This window comes from Sceloporus occidentalis, unplaced genomic scaffold, assembly GCF_023333645.1.
Source record: "Sceloporus occidentalis isolate IW3139 unplaced genomic scaffold, rSceOcc1.0.p SCAF_7, whole genome shotgun sequence".
Classification (NCBI taxonomy): domain Eukaryota; kingdom Metazoa; phylum Chordata; class Lepidosauria; order Squamata; family Phrynosomatidae; genus Sceloporus; species Sceloporus occidentalis.
In genome coordinates this window covers 6,353,893-6,365,183 of record NW_028316987.1, presented here as the reverse complement: position 1 = coordinate 6,365,183, position 11,291 = coordinate 6,353,893, and the positions used below count along the sequence as shown (strand labels likewise).

Here is an 11,291-nt window from a genome sequence, read left to right as displayed (position 1 = left end):
GGAATGCTCCCAAACCAGTATATATCAGGTTCCTTTTACTAATGCAATCATGGGGCTTGTGTGATAAACTCCATAGTCCCTCCCAAATACATCCCAGATTTTCTACTCTTGAGATCCTTAGCTACTGTAAACTGCTGAAAGTTGCAGTGATTCCCAAACTCTGGTCCTCAGGGTGTTTTGGACTTCGACTCTCAGAAGTCCTAACCAGCTTAGCCAGCAGTCAGGATTTTTGGGAGCTGAATAATAATAATAATAATAATAATAACTTTATTACAGCCATTTGGCCAGCCGAAATCCAAAATATCTGGATGAAAAAGTTTGGGAACCATTGGGTCACTAGTCCAAGGCCTTGGCTATATAGGAAACAGGTCTGGTTGAAGATATTTTATCACCATAGGCAAAAGACAAGATGGTGCACCTGTTTAACATACAGACGCCAACAACGGTGACAGTTGAATCTTCCTTCAACATTGGCAGGAGGATAACCACTCCCATCAGAAGGCAGTAGCCTGGCTTATGATGGGCCACCAGACATGTTGTTGTGCGACAAACACAATCCTTTCCTCATCATATATAATGTCATGTGGATTTTTAGTGCTTTAAAAGTAGTGTTTTAATTCAATGTCTGGTTTACTGCTTTTAAAACTTTTGTACTCCATATTGTTTTACGTGCTCTATTTTAATTTGTAATTGCAAGCTGATTTGAGTCCCCATTTGGAGAAAAGTGATATATAAATCAAATAAATAAACTTTTTGCCTCTGCTCAACAACTGATACTTCAGGTAGCTATTTGACTTTGCCTAATTGCATAGGCAGGACTACCAGGAAATAAACAACACCTAAACGACAGCATTTCTGATACCGTGTTTCCCCGAAAATAAGACACTGTCTTATATTTCTTTTTTCCTCAAGAAGACACACTATGGCTTATTTTCAGGGGATGTCTTATTTTTATTAAGTATAGTACAACAATCTACATTTATTCAAATATAGTTAAGTTGTATTCTTCTGGAAAATTGTCATAACTCTCCAAACCCGGAATTCCATCCTGAATTTCTTGCGACTCCATTTCCTTTAGAACCATTGGCCCCAATCTTTCTGCTCCCTTCCCGCTTATTTTATGGGTATGTCTTATTTTCAGGGAAACAGGGTAGGTGGCCATTGCAGGCAAATATATACATTTAAAGGCGTTTAAACTTTGGACTTTGAAACAAGATTTTTAAAGGACGAACAGCAGCAGCGGTGGTGGTACTGATGATGGTGATGATGATGACTGATGTTATGTCTCTGTGTTGTTTCTTCCATTACCCTTCCTTCCCTCTTCATGGTATGAACACATGATGATTGTAATATAATGTATATTTTATTATGCTGTGTGTCATGGAGGCCTCTGTCTCTACAATAAATTACTCATATGCTTACTTGATATATTCTGTTTAATCTTTGTGGCACTGAATACTGAATATAGATGACTTTGTAGGGGCTACTTTCAGATTTCTACATAAAGAAAAGGTATCTGTTTTTTTGAATAACAATATTCCGGTTTCAAATGGGCATGCCATTCTTCATAACATAATAACAGTGGACTTGGAGTTATCCTCTTATCTATCAATTATATGCCATAGTAGTTTTTCCGACATAATTTTCTCTTTACTTGTATAGGTTTTATTGGACACATATATGGGAGGTATTTTTAAATAGTGATGGGAGCAGAAATCAATATATATTTTGCATGCATCCAAAATAAGACTATCCCTTATATTCTGACGTGAACTTTGGACACTTTAATGCAAGTGATAATAACTTGTCATGACTGAATGTAATGTATGTTTTATATGTTGTGTGTCATAGAGGCTTCTACTGTATATTTACAAGAAAGGTGTTTGACTGTTTCCTTTGAAACATCTTGATGTACTGATGATGCATTTGAATCAAGTTTTTAAATGTATTACTTCAATAGTTGTTTTCCCTTTCTAAGTTCAGTGGGTTGGATTCAGAGTTTGGTATGTGCAACCAGACTGACCAAAACAGACTTTCCCACCTCTTCCTCATGTCAGCCCCCCCAGCCCCCCAAAAGGCTACCTAGATTGTGCCCGAGACCCTATTGAATGGAGTTGACTGTGGTCTTAAGAAGAAAAGAGTTTCTCCAGAACTGTGTATAATTCCGTTCCATTTGGAGAAAGCAGATTGTGAATCCAACCCCACAAATCCATCTGAGGTGTAAGAGCTAGGAGCTGGAGTAGGGTAGAGGATGAGAGGAGATTTTGTCAGGTTGTGGTGTGCAGTTTGACACCGCTTTAACTGCTGTGGCTCAATGCTATGTAGTTCTGGGATTTGTAATTTTTGAGATCTTTAGCCTTCTCTGTCAGAAAGCTCCAGAGCCACAACAAACAACAAAGCAAGGATTCCATAGCATGGAGTCATGGCAGTTCATAGAATTATAGAATCATAGAGTTGGAAGAGACCACAAGGGCCATCCAGTCCAACCCCCTGCCATGCAGGATCTCTCAATCAAAGCATCCCCGACAGATGGCCATCCAGCCTCTGTTTAAAGACCTCCAAGGAAGGAGACTCCACTACACTCTGAGGGAGTGTGTTCCACTGTTGAACAGCCCTTATGTCAGGAAGTTCCCCCTAATGTTGAGGTGGAATCTGTTTTGCTGTAACTTGCATCCACTGTTCTGGGTCTAGTCTCTGGAGCAGCAGAAAAAAAGCTTACTCCATCCTCAATATGACATCCCTTCAAATATTTAAACAAGGCTATCATACCACCCCTTAACCGTCTCTTCTCCAGGCTGAATACATCCAGCTCCCTAAGTCTCTCCTTGTAGGGCATGCTTTCCAGACCCTTCACCATTTTGGTGGCCCTCCTTTGGACACGCTCCAGCTTGTCAACATCCTGTGCCCAGGACTGGACCCAATATTCTAGGTGAGGCCTGACCAAGGCAGAATTAGAATGGTACTATTAGTTCCCCTTGATCTAGACACTATACTTCTATTGAAGCAGCCTAGAATCGCATTGGCCTTTTTAGCTGCCGCATCACACTGTTGACTCACGTTCAACTTGTGGTCTGTTAGGACTCCTAGATCCCTTTCACATGTAGTTTCATTCAGCCAGGTGTCCCCCATCCTACATCTATGCATTTCATTTTTTTGCCCTAAGTGCAGTACCTTACATTTCTCTGTGTTGAAATTAATTTTATTAGCTTTGGCTCAGCTTTCTAATCTATTACGGTCAATTTGAATTTTGATCTCATCCTCTGGGAGTATTAGCTATTCCTCCTAATTTGGTGTCATCTGCAAATTTAAACTAGATAAATCCATGGATAAAAAAAATGTGTGAACTGAGGGCCGACTGTAAAGCGGTGCAAAATCGGGTTATTTCTCCAGTGTGGACGCAGCCCTAGAGAGATGTGTGACCGGGAGCAGGAAACTGGAGAGCTGGCAGAGCAAAAGGAAAAAGGAAGGCAGGAAAGAGAACCAGAGAAGAGAGAGGCAGAACAGCAGGCCAGCCAGCAGCAGAGGAAGACTGTAACACATTTCTTCTCTTGGCATTAGTGCCACCCTCATCCTTTGGCCTTTCCTTGGGGAGGGGGCATCAGGGCAGTGGTGATGGAGGTGTGGCAGGGCCCCTTGAGGGCCCCCAAAGGTGATGCCACAACACGTGGGAGGCGTTGTGGCTTTTGCCAGCCCCCTTGATGGTGTGAGCCTGAAGGAGGAGGAGGAAGGAAAGAAGGAAGGAAGGAGAGAAAGGAAAGGAGGAAGGAGAAGGGGGGAGAAGAAGAGAGAGGGATCCCTTGGAGATCTACTGGGGATCGGGCCGAAAAGGAAGGGGAAAAGGCTGGAGAAGCAACAAAAGAAGAAGGGGGGGGGGAGAAAAGAAGCCAGAGAGGCCAACCTCCCCCCATAAGCGCCTCCCCAAAGAAGCCCCTTCCTTCCTTTCTTCCCTCCTTCCTCCCTTCTCCTGCCTTGCTTGCTCAGGATGGACGATGGAGCTCAACCCAGCTGGGAGGTGAGGTAAGTCCAACCTGGTCAAATCCCCCCCCCCTTAAAAAAATAAGGAATGGCCAAGGGAGAGGGAGGGAGAAGGGATCAGATGCTTGCCTAAGGGATCTGGGGAGATCATGGGGTTGGTACTCCAGGAATGCACCCTGATGGGGAAGCTGATCCCGGGTGGAGGAAGGGGATCTGCCCCCCATGCTTTGGGGAGGCATCGTGGAGGTGTCCAGCTGGGTGTCCTCCTTGGCCTTGGCCCAAAGCCTGGCCCTGCGGGGGGGGTGAAGAGAGTTAAGAGGGCTCCCAAGCCCCCCCTTTCCCTGGGCTTTGCATCATGTTTATTTGGGTGATCTCTTCCCTCCCCCCATCTGATGTGTAACCCCCCCTCCAGCCTGGATCTGTTATCAACAACCCCCCTTCTATTTCCTCCCCATCTGTATCAGCTGCCTTGCCTCTGATCTCCATCCAAGCTGACACCATCAAACTAGGGAAAAAAGAAAAATAATATCAGGATTCTCATCCTGAATTCCTCCTCCCTGGGTCTGTGGCATCCTCAGCAAACTCCCCACATCTCTTGCAACCCCCCACCCCCCAAATTGCATATATGCCTTCAGTTCTTCTCTCAAGGCAGCTGGCCTCCCCTAAGGATCCCTTCCCCACTTCCTTTTCCTGCTCCCCTCTTTGTTTCTATCCATTGGCATTGTAGTCCTCCCCTTTATCTTTCTTGTCCTCTCTCTGAATTGTCTTCCCAAACTAATTGCTGTGTTTTGATCTTTCCCACAATCCCCCTACACTTCCATGAGACCTTCTACCACTCTTCACCTGCAGCCATTTCTCTATCCTCTCTATCCATTGGAATTGCAATCTACCCCCATTTCTCTTTTGTCCTCCCTCTGAATTTTTCTTCCAACTATTTGTATGTTTTGATTCCCCCCCCCACAATCCCCCCCACTTCCATTATACCTTTTCCTACTCTTGACCTGCAACCCTCTTTCTACTCATTGGAATTGGAAACTTCATCCCCCCACTTCTTTCTTATCCTCACTCTGTGTTTTCTTCCCAATTTGCTGCTATGTTTTGATCACAGTCCCCACCACACACTTCCATGAGACCTTCTACCACTATTAAACTGCAGACCCTCTCTCAACCCTCTTGACATATTGGAATTGCAATCCTCCCCTCTCCTTTCTTGTCTTTACTCTGGATTTTCTTTCCAGTTAACTGGTATATTTTGATATTTTCACAATTGCCCCCCTTCCATTATACAGTATCTTTTACCTCTATTAACCTCCAGCCCTCTCTCAACTCTCTCCACCCACTGGAACTGCAAACATCCTCCTTCTTTCTTGACCTCTTTCAAAATTTTCTTCCCAACTAATTGTATGTTTGATTTTTCCACAATCCCCCCTTTCCATTATACCTTTTGCCACTATTAACCTGCAGCTCTCTCTTGACCCTCTCCACATATAGTGGAATTGCAATCCTCCCCCCTCCTTGTCCTTATTCTGAATTTTCTTCCCAACTAACTGTTATGTTTTGATTTGTTGACAATTCCCCTCTGCCATTATACCTTCTACCTCTATTAACCTGCAGCCCTCTCTCTAACCTCTCCATCCATTGGAACTGCAAACTTCCCCCCTTCTTTCTTGTCCTCTCTCTGAGTTTCCTTCCCAACTAACTGCTATGTTTTGATATTTCCACAGTCCCATGCATACTTCCATGAGACCTTCTATCACTGTTACAAATGACAATCCCCAGCATTCCATAGCATTGAGCCATGGCAGTTAAAGCGGTGTCAAACTGAATTATTTCTGCAGTGTGGATGGAGCCCTAGAGGTGTGTGTTATCAGGAGCAGGAAACTAGAGCTGGCAGAGCAAAGGAAAGAGAAAGAAAAGGAGCAACAGAAGAGAGAAGCAACACCTCTCTCAGCCCTCTCCACCAACTGGAGTTGCAACCTCCCTTCTTCTTTCTTGACCTCTTTCTGAATTTTCTTCCCAACTAATTGTATGTTTTAATTTTTCCACAGTCCCCCCCCCCCCCCATTATACCTTCTACCACTATTAACCTACAGCCCTCTCTCGACCCTCTTGACATATTGGAATTGCAGCCTCTCCCATTCTTTCTTGTCCTTACTCTGAAATTTCTTCCTAACTGCTTTGTTTTGATTTTTCCAAACTACCCTCCCCCCCCCACCATGAGATCCTCTACCATTATTCCCCTGCAGTCCTCCTTCTATTGTTTTCCCTTCCTGTTCCTGATTTTTAAATGGTTTCTTATTTCCCTAGAAACCCAGGTTCCTGGATCCCCAACCAAACTACATAGAGCTCCCCCCTCTGTTTCCCCACAACTTTCCCCCTCTTCTTTTACCATGTGGCTGCCTGCTAGGAACTCGGCACCCACATTCCTGCTGTTTGTTGGCCTTTCCATCTGTTCCCATTTCCTCTCTGCTTCGGCCCCCCCAACCCATCTCACACTGTCTTGGCTCAATGCCCTCTCTATTTCCCATCCTTTTTCGCTTATCTTCCCTGGATATCGTTTCCTACTTCCCACCCCATTGCATTCCACACTTATTCTATGCTGCTTGTGTCCTTAAGCAACCTTACTGTTTATTGATCTTCCTGACTCAGGATTTGTTCCTTGCCCATCTCATCTGTCAGAGTTTGGGACTGGAGACAACCTGGGAACCCCATGTCTTCCCTCTTAAGTTCCACGACTGAAGAAAGGTGGGGTTTCAGTAAACAGAATACGTATAATGAATGATAACCAAACATGCACCCTAATCTCCTTGTCGAGTAGATTTTTTGCAACCGCTAGTAGATTCCAGGGATCTTTTCCCCGCCTGCTCAACCTATAATCATATAATGATCTGCCTACCAGTTGGTCCCATTGTCCTGTTGTATATCAGTTTGCCCCCTCTTCAGCAAATTCCAACTATTCTTACCCCCCCATGACCTTATCCATGTCCCCCACACTTGTCTAACCAAAATGTGCAAAACAGAGTCGAAGCTCATCTTTCAAAATTGTGAAGCAATGATAGAGAAGATATTCCCAGATAGCTGTGTTGGCCATAGAGCTGTACGATAACATCCAAAATCCATAAAACAGTGATACCTTTAATTGGCCAACCAAAATGCACAAAATTCATAATGCAAGTTTTCAAAGCTCCACTGGTTTCTTTATTAGACAAAGGCAATAGATAAATGATAGAAACGAGTGCCTCTGAGTACATACAGAATACATTTCTCATCATTTGTCAGGAGCTACTCTTTTCCTTACATTTCTGGGATTATAATATGTGTGCCTCTGTTTCTCAGCTCACGAACTGGCCTACTAGGTTCAAAATGAACATACCACCAGTTTGGTTTCTTTGTGATGCTGTGCATATTCTTCACTCTTATGTATGGTTGGTTTTGAGAACATAGCCATGCAACAGAACAGGATTAAACTGAGATACTGTGATAGAAAGCTGAATGTTTAGTATTTGAATCCTTATTTTGCATTTTTCTCCCACCCTAACATTTTGTTATCCAACTGTCGTCTGGTTTCAGGGTGAAATTTTCTCTCAGACAAATGCTTCTATTATCCTTCCTGTGGCAAGTGTGAACCCTGGCTGCTCTTACTGTGAGGCCATAGTATGTCATGTAGTTAAACTGTGGAATTCACTGCCACAAGGTGCAGTGATGGATGTGAACTTGAATGGCTTTTAAACAGAAACTAAAATTTGTGGAGGAGAAGGCTGTTAATGGCTGTTTGTCATGATGTGCTTTTGAAGTTGCCTTAGTGTTGTGTATATTTTTAGACTGCACTTGTTTTATTTGTTTAATGAGCCATCTTGAGTTTCATTTCTGGAGAGAAAGAGAGAGCAGAATGAAACCTAATGTATTACATCCACTAGCAGAGAAAATATATACCTCTGCAGATGAGAACAACAGCATGCGCTGCTGTGGGCTGTTTGTGGCTTCTCACTGGGACATGTGGTTGGCCACTATGGGGACAGAATATGAAAATGTCAATAGAAGGCTGATGTTGCACTCGTGGGGTGCTCATGGGGTGCCGATTGGGGGCTTCCCATTGGGGTGTTTGGTTGGCTGTTGTGGGAACAGAAGGTTGGACTCTGTAGGCCTTTGGTCTGGTCTGTAGGCCTCTTTTTATGCTCTTTCACTGGAGGAATTTTGCGTACATTGAGGGAAAGGTAAACTGTCTGAATTTTGGGACCCAGTACTTGAGAAGTTCCTCGATTGCAATCCACATCGAAATGAATAGGAACTGTGAAAGAACATCCCCTGGGATCTATTGGTCTGTGGAACGTGTGAAATAATAGGTGTAAGATGTACTATGCGGAGTGAGAAGCATATTCCATGCACCAAGAGTAATAGGCCAGTAGTTTTAGATCTCATCCATAAGCTTCCTCTGTATCCTCCCTTTCCTTCTTTATACGCAGATAGGGTCTTAGAAGTACAGTGATTCTCGGACTGGAGTCACCAGTGGTCCTGAGACTATGACAAAAATTGAAAGGAATATGTTGAAGTGTCTCATGTTGAATGGTGTTATTGCATGCTGAAGAGGTAACCTACTTCTTAGTGTAAACATGGCAATTTTATACTGGAAGGTAGCTTGCTTCTTCAGCAACACAAATGGCTGAACTAGAATTGTAATCAAAAATTTAAAAAAGGCTTAGCTACGTGCATAGCTCTTTCTCATGCACATGTTGCATGGGTTCATTGATCATGACCTCTTAAGAGAAATGGAACAATTACAGTTTAATGCTCAGTGTGGTCTTTGTCATTTTATGGCTGCAACTGCAATCTGCAAGAAAATGTTGCCGTGTATTCTCCCTCATCTTCTATTAGTGGTGCTTCTTTCCTCATTTCTGGCCTGCCAATGCCCCTATTCCAAATACTATAAGCTGGAAGGATTCAAGATGAGAGTGTACTTTTGCCTTCTAGATATCGGTGACTCCCTCCTGTTTCTCATTTGGTCCATTTGAATCCATGCCTATTGGAACCAGGTCACTAAGCTTGTCTTCTTAGGGAGAACTTGGGTGATAAGATATAGGAGATAAGAGAGCCAGTTTGGTGTAGTGGTTTGAGCGCTGGACTCAGAAGACCAGGGTTCAGTTCTCCATTTGGCCATGGAAACCCACTGGGTGGCCTTAAGCAAATAACACTCTCTCATCTTCAGGGAAAGGTAAAGGAAAAGCACCTCTGAATAAATCTTGCCAAGAAAACCCCAAGATAGGGTCATTTTAGGATTGCCATAAATTGGAAACAACATCAAGGCATACAACAACAAAAAGGGAGATAATTAAAACAGAATATTGATCCTGAGTGCACAGAGTCTAAGATCCTAAGGTACAATGTAAACAGCATGGTTTTAAGTCACCTACACTTTTTGACTGTGCCCTCTATAGACTGAGTCTGTACAGTAGTATGTAAAAAGGGAATTCTTGGCAGGTACTCTTATAGCTTCATTATACAATTGCAAGTGTTTATTTGGTGCTGTTCAGATGAAGTCGAGAGCCATATGCAGTCCATATTCTCCAGCATACATATGTGTATGCATCTTGTATGGGTTTGTCAACACAGATTTCTTGCATACACACTTTATATCTTAAGTGTATATAGTAAATGTCCTTTATGCATAATATTTGAAAGCGTCCCTGCAAACAGGCAAGGCTCCATGAATTCTTCCATCCATTCCATTATGCAGCTTCAAAATTTGATACAATAGCTTTCAGTTTTCTTCTCACTCTTGCTTACTGATTAAATGTCACATTTCAAGTTTCTAGCTCTTATGACTCTCAAGATAAATTTGAATGAGGAAAATCTAGTAGTTTCTTAGAGGCATAAGGCAGTAGGATAGCAAGCTTTATTCTTTTGGACTACATGATTCACTGTGCTGTTTGAAAGAGATATAGTCTCGAAATACAACTTTTCGTGACTTCTGGAGCCTGTCAGCAGTCAGCATGACAATTGCTTCTTTTCTTTGACTATGGTGGGGGAAGTGTAAATGTAAGGAAATATGCTATTTTGCATGCTTTGTTAAAGGTTTCGACTCCAGTTTTTCTTGATGCACAATTTTGCTACGCCATATTCCTGAGTACCAGGATGCAGGGTGAGTCTAAATGGCCCCATGAAATCATTTCCAAACAGATTATTCTAAATAACGCTGTGTACCAGCTGCTGTCTGGAAAACAGAATTCTTTCTGGCTCTCTTTTTTGCTAGGAGGACTATAGCTTCTCTTTCCGGCTGCCGGTTACTTGGCTGTGACGAAGAAGATCTTTGCTTAATTGCTTCCAATTCCCTGGCCTCTTTCCCCCCTTTTCCATCCTGTGATTGAAATGATGATGCTGGGCAGAAGGAATGGTTCTGCTTCCATGGGGTAAGGGAGGCAATATACAAAAGCAAAAGGTCTGTCAAACTCTAGGCATTACTGTCACATTTTTACAGTTCGCTTGGAGAATTTGCAGATTACAAAGTGAACAAAATACACAACCTTGTAGCAGATGGAACCATTCCTCCAGGCAGTTTAGGATTGTCTTCTCTGACTGGCAGCTGCTCTCCAGGGTGATGGGCAGAGTGTGGTCCTTTTCATCAGCTGTTGTCTGATCCTTTTATGTCAAGATTTGAGCCTAGGACCTTCTGCAGGCCAAAGCTAGGGAAATTAGTTTTTCTCAAGTAACTCCTCTTATTATGTTTTTTTTTAAATTAGCATTGCATTTTGCAGTGTTTTTTAAAACTAATGTGTTGCAGTACTTGTTATACTGCTTGCTACTTTTTATTTGTCCAAAATCCAGTAGATTTTGTCCAAAACCCCAACCCAAGTAGGCCAATGGAATCAATGGGAATACGGCAAGTAAACACTTACATTCATTCTTTTAGTTTCATAGGTCTACTGTAGTTGGGGTGGGGGTGGGGGGTTAGCTATTGGATTTGAGCTTTTAGATTTCATAAGAGAATGGCACAAAACTAAAGATTCTTGTCAAAATGCTTCTTAAAGATGCCTTTAAAAGTAACTTTTAAAAGTTGCTAGAATCTGTTACTTGTTTTACACCACTAGAGTAACTTTACTCATTGTGTTACTTTGAAAACGTAGTGTTATTATGCTCTTCCGAAATGCAGAAAATAAATCAGACTGACTTTCAAAGCTCCACTGGGCTCTTTATCAGGCATTTTTTTCCCTGATGAAGCAGCGAATGGAGCTTTGCAATTTACATGATGCATTTTATGCATATTGTATGGCCAATAACGGTATCACTCTTTTGTGAATTTTGTTTTTTGTTATATTTTGCTT

At 42.6% G+C, this 11,291-nt stretch overlaps 1 protein-coding gene across 2 annotated transcripts in view; it reads left to right on the top strand.

Annotated features, from left to right (window-relative positions):
* Positions 1-3,942: 3,942 nt before the first annotated feature.
* Positions 3,943-11,291, top strand: part of TBKBP1 (TBK1 binding protein 1) — an 82,135-nt gene continuing 74,786 nt past the window's right edge. The window contains exon 1 of one of the 2 annotated variants that reach the window (XM_089531776.1): positions 3,943-4,012. The gene's annotated coding sequence lies outside the window, so the exon portion shown is untranslated. Of the gene's footprint in view, positions 4,018-11,291 lie in introns of both variants that reach the window. The other variant, XM_089531775.1, reaches the window with a different exon arrangement.